General features: G+C 43.9%; 1 long non-coding RNA gene across 1 annotated transcript; it reads left to right on the forward strand.

Moving 5' to 3' along the window:
• Nucleotides 1-462: 462 nt before the first annotated feature.
• LOC122900185 lies at nt 463-6,679 on the forward strand. Its single transcript, XR_006383197.1, has 3 exons — nt 463-695; nt 2,485-2,791; nt 5,980-6,679. It is a non-coding gene; the product is annotated as an uncharacterized LOC122900185 (long non-coding RNA).
• Nucleotides 6,680-9,108: the final 2,429 nt, after the last annotated feature.

A 9,108-nucleotide genomic window follows, 5' to 3' on the forward strand; every position in this document is an offset into this window, starting at 1 on the left:
TAAATAAACAACACGTGGGCACGCACTTGATATCTAAAAGCAACTCACAAATGTGAGGAGTTATTGCTAAGTTTAGAGACACTTAAGAAGTTCCGCAGAACGTAACATTCCTTTGTAAATTTTCATTCAGCCAAGTTTTCTTAATTTAATAGGATTATACCCTCATGGAATGCCTTCGCAGCATTTCTGAAATTGAAGTCTGAGGACCTCCTATTTACTATGCTGATAAGGAGACTTTTCCTGAAAACGTTATCTGGATGCCCCTCCCCCCATGCTTCTTTGCAGCCTGGGGCACCTGTGGAAAGTCCTAGCATTATCTACATCAGGAGGGGAGGACCTCCAGAGTGGAAGCTGACACTGATGTTCCTGTGGGCAGGTCCTCTGTGTTTGCCCAGATTATCTGCGGGACCTGGTTCTCACGGAGCTGCTGGGGACTTTACCCAGGATTAGCAAGGGCAGAATTTGAATTCAGGAAGTAGGACTTCGGAAACAGAGCCCTTAACCACCAGGCAACGGCCAGTCGTGGCCCAGGCTACGGTCTGGTAAGTCCGAGGCTGTTCCTTGCTGGGGCAAGAGTCCCAATTAAGCTTATCAACGCTTCTTCCCTGGGTAGGAGCTCAGGTGAACCCCCCCATCTCGGTTCTCTGATTTGTGAACAACCTTTGCAGACTCGGCATCAAGCGTCCTTGTGTTTGGTGAGTCCCGAACCTTCCTAAAGTCACCCCGTCTTCTTGGAGGTTGGTCAGGCTGCTGCTGTCTTTGAGCTCCCTGCCCTCTGAAATCAAGACTTCCTCTCATACCCCTGCTGAGCCCCCGTCCTTATCTGATGCTCATGGGACCCACCATTTATCCCACCGAAACTGTATTTCGTAGTGATTTTGGCGGGTGTGGAATGATTAGCATCTTATTTCATCCGTGGTACCAAAGCGTTGACCGTTCCAAGTTAACGCCACGATCACGGCCCCCACTGGCTGTGAGTGGGGCAGGCTCCTTGTTTGGGATTCCGTGTTATCTTTCTGGAATGCAGTGGGCCCGGGACAGCTGGGTAGTGAGCTCCAAAGTGAGAGAGGAGAGAAGTCCTCCCCGTGAAAGGCAGGGAATGGCAGTGCCGGCTCTAGCCTGCTGCAAACTGGGCCATAGAGAGGGGGCTTCTGGTTTTCAGGGTTTCTGCTTTACTTCTTCAGCAGATGGAGATCTTGTTAATCCCATGCCTTGTGAGGGCCCGGGAGAAGTGGGGAGCAGAGAGTGCTGGGGGCCAGGGGTATGGGGGAGCGTGGGAGAGAGCCAAGCCTGGGAATGATCAGAAAGGTGTGGAAGACTTTATTTTATGTTTGAAAGATAACAGGACGAAGTTAAAAGGCAAACCTAGTTTCTCTGTCTGTATTCTCTAGACACACACACACTCACACACACACACTCAACACTCACAGTCACACACACTCACTCACTCACTTATGCAATCCCTTATGGCATACTGTTTCTACTGCTGTTCTCCTGTTGCATTGCCAGAAAAGGAAGGTGATACTTTGAAAGACATTTGATCTATCTAATGGAAGAGGAAGAAAACAGGGAGATGAAATCAGGGGGATTTCTGGGAAAGAAAGTGTGAAACACAAGGGACAAAAGAGTGAGTCATGAGGCCAGAAGCAATCATGAGAGACCATCTGGCTTAGTGCTTCCCAATTTTTGAAGAAACATTTGTAAATCTTAGGGTGCCTGGCTGGCTGAATCGGTAGAGCTTGTGACTCTTGATCTAGGGGTTGTAAGTTCAAGTCCCACCTTGGGTGTGGAAATTACTTAAGAATAAATGTTTTTAAAGGTTTTTCATCTATTTATTTGAGAGAGAGAGAGATCACAAGCAGGGGGAGAGATAGAGGGAGAAGCAGGCTGTCTGCTAAGCAGGGAGCCCCTCACGGGACTGCATCCCAGGAATCTGGGATCGAGATCCAAGCCAAAGACAGATGGTTAACCGATTGAGCCACCCAGGTGCCCAAGAATAAAATATTTAATAAAAAAAAAAAAAAAAATATATATATATATATATATATATATATATATATATATATATATTTGGGATGCCTGGGTGGCACAGTCACCTGAATGTCTCCCTTTGGCTCAGGTCATGATCCTGGGGTCCTAGGGGGTCCCTTCTCAGTGGGCTTCCTGCTTCTCTCTCTCCTTCTGCCCCCGATCCTCATGCTTTTTCCTCTGTCTCAAAAAAATAAAATCTTAAAAAAAAAAAAAAAAGATATTTGTAAATCTTCACATGGGATGACAAAAATAAATAAATACATAAAATGGGTTGACAAGTACCTGTTTTGCTGCCTTAGGGAGGTCGGGGAGTTGGGCGGGGGAGTGCATCTCACAAGATGACCTAAGGGAGAGGCTGCAGGGGAAGGGAGGGGGTGTGAGACGATCTTCCTGCCGGATAATGGGTGAGAGGCCTTTGATGAGTGCCCATTCCTGTTTCCTTCCTGTTTGCAGCAGCTGCTGGGGCTTATCCTGTGGCCATGAGAGAAAGCCCAGGAGCACCGTGGGGCTGCAGATCCACAGCCGTGACACAGTGAACTGACCTTGCTTCATGGGGAAAACAAATTCCCTTCAACCAGGTCACTTTTCGTCTGCCTGTCTGTTTTTTTGCCGACAGAAATCTTACCTGGTACAGATGGGGAAGCCCATTTTCGTGCAGAAACGTATTGCTTGGTTTGCTCTGTGGCAAATGAAATGACTGTTGATCTATTACCACCACTAGCTGCCCCTAACGGCATCAGTGACATTCATGATGCACTAGGTAAACGTGTGCTTTTTATTTATAGTTTCATTTAATACTGGCCTTTCCAGATAGTTATTATTAGCTCCATTTGATAGATAATCACTGTATAGAAGATCAAGTCCAGACAGGTTCAGTCATTTGCCCCAGGTATAATAAGAAGTAGAACTGACCTGTGCAATGGGTCTTAACTAACTGTCTTTTCTATGGGGCACACCTAGACATTTAAAGGACACCATACAAGGGCACCTGGGTGGCTCAGTCAGTTAAGCATCAGGTCATGATCCCAGGGTCCAGGGATCAATTCCTGCATGGGGAAATCCCTGCTTGGCAGGGGGTCTGCTTCTCCCTCTCCCTCTGCCTTCTCCTGCTGCTTGCGATCTCTCTCTCTCTCACTCTCTCAAATAAGTAAATAAAATCTTTAAACAGAAAGAAAGAAAGAAGCCAGCATGTAGTGATTTTATATACCTAATTTGGCTCCAAGGGTTTGCTGAATTATTTCCTCAGCGATCCCAGTGAAATTCTTGAATGTTTCTGGAATGTAATGTAAAGCACTTTGTTCTGTGGCTGACCTTGCTCCTCCCCTTCCCTCTCGGGAGAAGAAGAATGTGTGTCCTTTTCTGCCTACTGCCCTGATTGCCAGAGAGGTGTCCTCTGCACCCTGGGGCCCTGGGAGGTGGCATCTCGGAGAAGGCCCTGGGGAGACGTGGCTGCATTGAGCCAGCGTGCACTTGTCTTTCCAGAGTAAAGCCTCCTCGTGATAAAAAAGGAAACAAAATGTTAGTGAAATCTGTGTTTTCTCCAGACCATGCAATGGACCTGTGCCTTTCTTCCCCGGGCTTCATTTCTGAGCCACAGAATTTTCCCTTTGAGGGATGTGCTTCAGAGTCGTCTGGGCATCAGCCTCTGTGAATCTCTTTCAGGTCCGTGCCCATCGTCCCTGGTTGTGTCCGGGCTTTCATCTTCGGCTCGTGCCCTTTGAAAGTCTGAGCACACCCAGAATCTTCACAGCCATCCGGCTTTCGGCGGACTGGACCTTTTCCTCCCCACAAAAGTCCTAATAATACAGTCCCACATGATCCCAATGTTGCTAGTCCTCTGTGGTCTTGCACTATTTCTGGGTTTTGAATCTCTGTCCATCTCGTGTTACCTATCTTCAGATATTTTGAAATCTGCTTTCCTCATCTCTAAAAGAGTATCCTTGGACTCCATTTAGCCTTTTTCTTTCTCTGTGGGATAATTATGATTCTGTGGGTCTCTTTCCCACGGTTTCTTGTTATTTCCACTGTACTAAAGAATTCTTTTCCTGAGAAGAAGTCCAGAAAGAGCATCCAAATTCTACTTTAGAAATTCTAATTTATTCAAATTCCAATGTGGAAGGGAAATTCAATTATTTCAAAATTAATTAAAATCTCTAAACAAAGGAAAAAATCTATTATTTTAAAAAATTCTTTATTCTTTTTTTTTTTTTTTAATTTATTTATTTGACAGGTAGAGATCACAAGTAGGCAGAGAGGCAGGCAGAGAGAGAGAGAGGAGGAAGCAGGCTCCCCGCTGAGCAGAGAGCCCGATGCGGGACTCGATCCCAGGACCCTGAGATCATGACCTGAGCCGAAGGCAGCGGCTTAACCCACTGAGCCACCCAGGCACCCAAAAATTCTTTATTCTTAATTCAGCTATATTCTCCTCCTTACTGGAATTAATATAACCTTTTCCTCTTCAGGTGTTATAATTTAAAATGGTGGGTCAAAAATCATGCAGAATAGTGTGAATTTAATTGAAAGATTCTGAAGTAATTTTTTTCCAGTTTTTTTCTTTCTTTTAAAATTCAATGCTACACTTGTGTTGGAGCGGAGTAGTCTTTTCTAGACATTGAAGAAAGAATGATTTTGTCTACGGGCTGTAGCTCCCTTTGCCCCTCCTCCCACTCATTCTCTCCATCTCTGTCTCTCAAGTAAATAAATAAAATCTTTTAAAAATATATTAATGAAATTTACAAACATAGTTACATTTAAAATAGTGTCATGGAACATTATTAAGGCAAGAAAAATTAATTCTTTGTGCCCTCATTACTTGCTTTTGTTTTTAGAGAGAGAGAGAGAGAAGAGAGGGAGCGGCAGAGGGAGAGAGAGAGACTCTTAAGCAGGCTCTGTGTCCAGATCAAAGACTGCCATGGGGCTCAGTATTATGACCTTGAGATCATGACCTGAGCTGACATCAAGAGTCCATGCTTAACCTACTGAGCCACCCAGGGTCCCCATCCTCATTATTTAAAAAGATAGATAAATAAACTAAGAGGAAGAAGTCCTTGAAACAGTGTAAGAGGTGAGGACCATTATTACCCTGATTTAACCATGTTTTTTAATAAATCACATTCTCTGAAAGACTCTACCAATAAAACCCCAATACCAGGGGAGCCTGGCTGGCGCAGTGGGTGGAGCATGCAACTTTTGATCTCAGGGTCTTGAGTTTGAGACCCTTGTGGGGTATGGAGATTACTTAAAAATATGATCTTTTGAAAATAAAATATTTTTTAAGAAATACAGTATGATTAACCTAATACAGTGTGATTCTCTATACATTATGGGGACATTCTAACCTCTGGCAACAATACTTTAAAAAGTAAATTCCATTAAAACAATTTTCTAAGATGTATGTACATATGGAGACAGAACATTTTATGACTTAGCTTTATCTTTATAAGATTTTATTTATTTGAGGGGGGGTAGAGGGAGTTGGGGGGGAAATAAACAGACTCCCCACTGAGCAGGGAAGCCCAAGGTGGGGTGGGATCCCAGGACCCCAAGATCATGACCTGAGCTAAAGTCGGATGCCTAACCGACTGAGCCACCCAGATGCCCCAGGACTTAGCTTTAAATGAATCTCCGTGGTAAGTGTGGGATCATGTTCTAGGTTTTTTGCTCATCGTATTCCATATACGGAAACTGTGTTGCTGGTTGGAGTTAACAATAACTTTCGCACACAAGCCCAGCTTGAATCTGATGCTTCAGCAAACCCATTTTACAGATGAGCCTGTTGGTACATGAACGTGAATAGATTATGAAAGCAGTAATTAAGGAAAACGTATGCACAAGTACTTTGCTTATTTAATTGCCAACTAAATGAAAGTGCTTGAGAAAAGTTCAAACTATCATTGGCACAAAGCCTTTCGCAAATAAGTGTTGTTGATGATTCTTTGTTTCCCTCAGGAAATTCCAGGAGATGAGAGCTTGCTTCTGGCTTCCATTCCCCACATTTCCAGGCACCCATCTCTCACCTTGTTAGTCAATGTCCTCTTTTTTGCTAAATCCATTGTGTGCTGTTTGACCTTGATCCGACTGGCCTTCCAGGAAGTATTTTGTGTCCTCCTTGAACTGTCTCCTCCCTTGGCTTCTGGGATGTCAGATTCTCCTTGGTGTCCTTTGGGCTGTGTTTGCTTCTGGTGGGCTCTTCTGCTGCCGACCAGAAGTGGTCTGTGCCTCTCTCTTCTCATTGCCCCCCCAATTCCTCTGGTGAGTGGGAGCATCCAACCAACATGGCCTTCTTCACTTCCCTGGTTTTAAAAATGACACATGGAGCAGCAGCTACCACATCTGGCCACGAAGATGGCAAGAAGACACCCAAGAAGCAGGCCAAGGAGATGGACAAAGATAAGGCATTCAAGCAGAAACAGAAAGATGAGCAAAGCATACCCAAGGAGCTAAAAGCGAAGGCCAAGGGGACAGGTCCCCTGGCCACAGGTGGAATTAAGGCATCTAGGAAAAGTAAGCTGTTCCTTGTGCCTGAGACTTGGTGATTCTTGATTGCATTCCTGGATACATCTGGATTCCCTGTCACATCCTCTATTGCCATGTATAGCTAGAAGAAAACGTTGTCTTAGGTTCTGTTGTACATTTAAGAATAAACCTTAGTTAAAAAAAAAATATATATATATATATATATATATTAATCATTAAAAAAATCCCCTAGGGGCACCTGGGTGGCTCAGTTGTCAAGCGTATGCCTTCGGCTCAGGTCATGGTCCTGGGGTCCTGGGATCGAGCCCCACATTGGGCTTCCTGCTCGGCGGGAAGTCTACTTCTCCCTCTCCCACTCCTCCTGCTGTGTTCCCTCTCTTGCTCTGTCTCTCTCTGTCAAATAAATAAATACAATTTTTTAAAAAAATCCCCTAAAAACAAACACACAAAAAATCCTGCTCTTTCTCTACTAGTCATTTCATTTTGATGAAGGACACTATGCTCTACTCACTGGTACAGCTCCTTTTTTTAAAAAAATTAATTCATTAAGTAATCTCTACACCCAACATGGGGCTCGAACTCACAACCCCAAGACCAAAATTCGCATACCATACCAGCCGAGCCATCCAGGCACCCCATGGTGTGACTCCTTGAAGAGAACCATTCTGGATTCCTTCTTCAGCCTTCCTTTACTCCGACATCCTGTTAGTCCCCATGTCTTCTCCAGCCTGCCTTCTCGATGTCTCTGGAATTTACCTTTCACCCCAAGCCTGTGGTCACTCCCGCAGTCAAGGACTTATCATTTTCCAGCCTTGGACGTTGTGGCAGCCTTTGGACTGTTGTCCAGTCTAGTTACCCTTCAATCCATTCATCACACTGTCTCTGTCTCCTGCGTATAGATCCAATATTTCACTCCCCTGCTTGGAATCCCTTCCTACCTCTCTGCATCTCCTTCAGGAGGGCTCGAATGCTCTAGCAGGTTCACAGGATTCTTGGATCCTGAACCCAACTCAGCTTCCCGCTGCTTTATTACCATCCCTCCTTCCTCCTTTGCTCCCCACCTCAATATTCCACATTCCAGCGGTCGTAACATGTTTTCAGTTACCTGAATATTCCAGGCTCTCTCACTTTTGTGCTTCTGATATATGGTCTCCTGGCTTCCTGATAGCCCCTTTGTCTCATTCTCCATGGAGCTAACGCTCTTGCCTTAGGAGGTGGCATGGGCTTTCTTCCATGGTAGAACCCCACACCAGTCTGGTTTAAGCCACCACTGATGTGATCCCTTCCACCCCATCACTATCAAAGCCCTTGTCTTGTAGCCGTCTGTTTGCCTGTCTTTCCTGCTCATCACAAAATCTTCAGGGGACCCACTGTGTCTTACCCATTCCTATAAGTGCCCGCCCTGAAAAGGCCATTAGTTAATACACGCTCACTGAACGCAGCATCACTGAGGCAACGAGCTAAGACTATAAGCTAAGAAAATAAGTTTAGCAACTTTTTAAAAAGATTTTTAAAATTTGACAGTGAGAGAGAGCGAGAGAGGGAACACAAGCAAGGAGAGTGGGAATGGGAGAAGCAGGCTCTCTGCTGAGCAGGAAGCCTGACGTGGGACTCGATCCCAGGACCCTGGGATCATGCCCTGAGCTGAAGGTAGATGCTTAATGACGGAGCCACCCAGGCACCCCAGTTTAGCAACTGTTTTCAAGAGAAAGGAAAAAAAATTAAAGGTATCTACAAGTGACTTTTTGAGGTCATGGTTTGGTGGGGAATATGGGTATTTCAATTATAGTGGAAACATGATTTTGCTTTTATTTGATTTGTTTAATTGAAGACCCTTCCTTGAGTTGATAAAACCTGGATGCTGGTTAAAAAAAAAAAAAAAGCAACCAAGGCTCCTCTGATTGTTTGCTCTTGGATGAGTTACTTATACTTTGGAAATTCATTTCCCTCATCTGCAAGAGGGTTGTATTTGCCTTAGAAGTGTATTGTGGGAATCTGAGTGAGTACCAGGGAGCACCAGTGGGGGCTCCGTGGAGAGTATGACTCTTGAACTCTGGGTGGGAAGCTCCAGCCCCACATTGAGTGTGGAGCCTACTCTAAAAAAAGTAATAAAATAAAATAAAAGTATCTGGATATAGTAAATGATGAGTACAAATTGATTAACTTTCCCTTCTTTGAATAGCTTAAAGGTTAACAGATAATGCCATTTTCAGATGAGGGAAACACATCATTTGGCCTTCAGATAATCTAGATCATAGAAACGAAACACCTAAAAATTTGGTCTCTTGCCTCAATTCTTCAATTACGATAACTTTGAAGCTTGTGGTAGTCATTAATTTATATAATCAATTAAACTATATAAATTAGTGTATATAAAGTCATTAATTTATGTTAATCATTTTTTGTATAATAATACAGAAGTATCTGTAATTTTCCTGATTATCCTAATATCTAGTCTATGATATTGACTAGCACATTAACAAAAGTAGCCCAATTTCACTCCTTTCTTGAAAGCATTTTTAAGTCTATCAAATAATGTATAAGTGTTCAGAGTTAATATAAGCCTAAATGTTAATCCATATATTGAAAATTGCTATGTGG

The sequence above is a fragment of the Neovison vison genome, chromosome 1 (genome assembly GCF_020171115.1).
Source record: "Neovison vison isolate M4711 chromosome 1, ASM_NN_V1, whole genome shotgun sequence".
NCBI classification, from domain to species: domain Eukaryota; kingdom Metazoa; phylum Chordata; class Mammalia; order Carnivora; family Mustelidae; genus Neogale; species Neogale vison.